We start from the raw sequence: 2,500 nt of genomic DNA, 5'->3' as shown, positions 1-2,500 counted from the left end.
AGCATGGCCCCTGCGCAAGGATGACACGCAAATTCGTGAAGCGTTCTTCATTTTCTCATTATTTGGTGAAATAATACTTCCGACATTCATCTTTGTATTGTTCCAATTTTTTGTCAATCCACCTATGTGTCACTTAGTCATTATATTCCTATTTTTGTCACTGCATATGTCTGACACTGTCATAATGTTGTTGTTTCTTTGTCACTGGATCTATGGGGCACTGTCATACCGTTCCAATTTTCGACACTGGATCTATGGGCACTATAATACCGTTCCAATTTTCGTCACTGGATCCATCTGACACTATGTTATACCGTTCCAATTTTTATCACTGGATCCATCTGACACTAAGAACATTCCAATTTTTGTCACTGGATCTATGTGATGCTTATCATAACATTCCAATTGTGTAGGTGAATCTATCTGACGCTTTATTAAATGTGTGTGGGTATTTACCCAAAATTTACACGGTTGTTGAAAGGACTCCACCCACTGTGGCAGCTCAGTGTTCCAACCATGACCCAGAATGGTGTTGGAGTGTCTTCCGACATATACCGAGTCGATGTCGACAGTGATTGTGTTACTTCGGTAGCACATATACTAAAATTGGAACGATACAGAGAAGATTAGCATGGCCCCTGCGCAAGGATGACACGCAAATTCGTGAAGCGTTCTTCATTTTCTCATTATTTGGTGAAATAATACTTCCGACATTAATCTTTGTATTGTTCCAATTTTTTGTCAATCCACCTATGTGTCACTTAGTCATTATATTCCTATTTTTGTCACTGCATATATCTGACACTGTCATAATGTTGTTTTTTTGTCACTGGATGTATGGGGCACTGTCATACCTTTCCAATTTTCGACACTGGATCTATGGGCACTATAATACCGTTCCAATTTTCGACACTGGATCTATGGCACTATAATACCGTTCCAATTTTTATCACTGGATCCATCTGACACTAAGAACATTCCAATTTTTGTCACTGGATCTATGTGATGCTTAGTCATAACATTCCAATTTTGTAGGTGAATCTATCTGACGCTTTATTAAATGTGTTGGGTATTTACCCAAAATTACACGGTTGTTGAAAGGATTCCACCCACTGTGGCAGCTCAGTGTTCCAACCATGACCCAGAATGGTGTTGGAGTGTCTTCCGACATATACCGAGTCGATGTCGACAGTGATTGTGTTACTTCGGTAGCACATATACTAAAATTGGAACGATACAGAGAAGATTAGCATGGCCCCTGCGCAAGGATGACACGCAAATTCGTGAAGCGTTCTTCATTTTCTCATTATTTGGTGAAATAATACTTCCGACATTAATCTTTGTATTGTTCCAATTTTTTGTCAATCCACCTATGTGTCACTTAGTCATTATATTCCTATTTTTGTCACTGCATATATCTGACACTGTCATAATGTTGTTTTTTTGTCACTGGATGTATGGGGCACTGTCATACCTTTCCAATTTTCGACACTGGATCTATGGGCACTATAATACCGTTCCAATTTTCGTCACTGGATCCATCTGACACTATATTATACCGTTCCAATTTTTATCACTGGATCCATCTGACACTAAGAACATTCCAATTTTTGTCACTGGATCTATGTGATGCTTAGTCATAACATTCCAATTTTGTAGGTGAATCTATCTGACGCTTTATTAAATGTGTGTGGGTATTTACCCAAAATTTACACGGTTGTTCAAAGGATTCCACCCACTGTGGCAGCTCAGTGTTCCAACCATGACCCAGAATGGTGTTGGAGTGTCTTCCGACATATACCGAGTCGATGTCGACAGTGATTGTGTTACTTCGGTAGCACATATACTAAAATTGGAACGATACAGAGAAGATTAGCATGGCCCCTGCGCAAGGATGACACGCAAATTCGTGAAGCGTTCTTCATTTTCTCATTATTTGGTGAAATAATACTTCCGACATTAATCTTTGTATTGTTCAATTTTTTGTCAATCCACCTATGTGTCATTAGTCATTATATTCCTATTTTTGTCACTGCATATGTCTGACACTGTCATAATGTTGTTGTTTCTTTGTCACTGGATCTATGGGGCACTGTCATACCGTTCCAATTTTCGACACTGGATCTATGGGCACTATAATACCGTTCCAATTTTCGTCACTGGATCCATCTGACACTATATACCGTTCCAATTTTTATCACTGGATCCATCTGACACTAAGAACATTCCAATTTTTGTCACTGGATCTATGTGATGCTTAGTCATAACATTCCAATTTTGTAGGTGAATCTATCTGACGCTTTATTAAATGTGTTGGGTATTTACCCAAAATTTACACGGTTGTTCAAAGGATTCCACCCACTGTGGCAGCTCAGTGTTCCAACCATGACCCAGAATGGTGTTGGAGTGTCTTCCGACATATACCGAGTCGATGTCGACAGTGATTGTGTTACTTCGGTAGCACATATACTAAAATTGGAACGATACAGAGAAGATTAGC

The 2,500-nt window shown here is 39.2% G+C and overlaps 4 non-coding genes and 1 pseudogene across 4 annotated transcripts in view; all 5 read left to right on the top strand.

The window, feature by feature from the left end:
• Positions 1-55, top strand: part of LOC130521291 (U6 spliceosomal RNA) — a 106-nt gene extending 51 nt beyond the window's left edge. Inside the window, exon 1 of the small nuclear RNA XR_008949275.1 lies at positions 1-55. This exon is cut by the window's left edge and continues 51 nt beyond it. This is a non-coding gene — a small nuclear RNA (U6 spliceosomal RNA).
• A 522-nt stretch (positions 56-577) lies between these two features.
• On the top strand, positions 578-683 carry LOC130521290 (U6 spliceosomal RNA). The gene has a single exon (XR_008949274.1). It is a non-coding gene; the product is annotated as a U6 spliceosomal RNA (small nuclear RNA).
• A 514-nt stretch (positions 684-1,197) lies between these two features.
• Positions 1,198-1,303, top strand: LOC130521289 (U6 spliceosomal RNA). Its single transcript, XR_008949273.1, has one exon. It is a non-coding gene; the product is annotated as a U6 spliceosomal RNA (small nuclear RNA).
• A 520-nt stretch (positions 1,304-1,823) lies between these two features.
• LOC130521288 (U6 spliceosomal RNA) lies at positions 1,824-1,929 on the top strand. Its single transcript, XR_008949272.1, has one exon. It is a non-coding gene; the product is annotated as a U6 spliceosomal RNA (small nuclear RNA).
• A 517-nt stretch (positions 1,930-2,446) lies between these two features.
• LOC130521287 (U6 spliceosomal RNA) lies at positions 2,447-2,500 on the top strand (annotated as a pseudogene; the record flags this gene model as incomplete).

This window comes from Takifugu flavidus, unplaced genomic scaffold (genome assembly GCF_003711565.1).
Source record: "Takifugu flavidus isolate HTHZ2018 unplaced genomic scaffold, ASM371156v2 ctg846, whole genome shotgun sequence".
Taxonomy (NCBI): domain Eukaryota; kingdom Metazoa; phylum Chordata; class Actinopteri; order Tetraodontiformes; family Tetraodontidae; genus Takifugu; species Takifugu flavidus.
This window is presented reverse-complemented; position numbering and strand designations above follow the sequence as displayed.